Genomic DNA, 419 nt, shown 5'->3' with positions numbered 1-419 from the left:
ACAATTTGTAAAATTTATAGAGGAAGCCTCGCCTGAAATCGTTAAAAGATACGCACCCCAAGGCATTGATTGGCAATTTATCCCACCAAGTGCTCCACATATGGGTGGTCTATGGGAATCAGCTGTAAAAAGCTTCAAAACACATTTTAAAAAAGTCGCTGGCATTCACAAATTCAACTTTGAAGAACTTACTAAATTATTAACCCGAATAGAAGCCGTTCTTAACTCACGGCCCCTCTCTGCGCTCTTGCAAGATCCCTCCGATTTCACTGCCCTCACCCCTGGGCATTTCCTTAGAGGAGCTACACTTCTGGCAATACCCGAACCAGACGAGCAATCCTTATCTTTAATGAATCGATGGGAACGAATGAAAATTCTCCATCATGAATTCAGTCGTAGATGGCAGGAAGATTATTTAA

The sequence above is a fragment of the Rhagoletis pomonella genome, unplaced genomic scaffold (assembly GCF_013731165.1).
Source record: "Rhagoletis pomonella isolate Grant_MI unplaced genomic scaffold, Rhpom_1.0 Rhpom_scaffold_00002, whole genome shotgun sequence".
Classification (NCBI taxonomy): Eukaryota; Metazoa; Arthropoda; class Insecta; order Diptera; family Tephritidae; genus Rhagoletis; species Rhagoletis pomonella.
Note: the sequence above shows the minus strand (reverse complement) of the source record.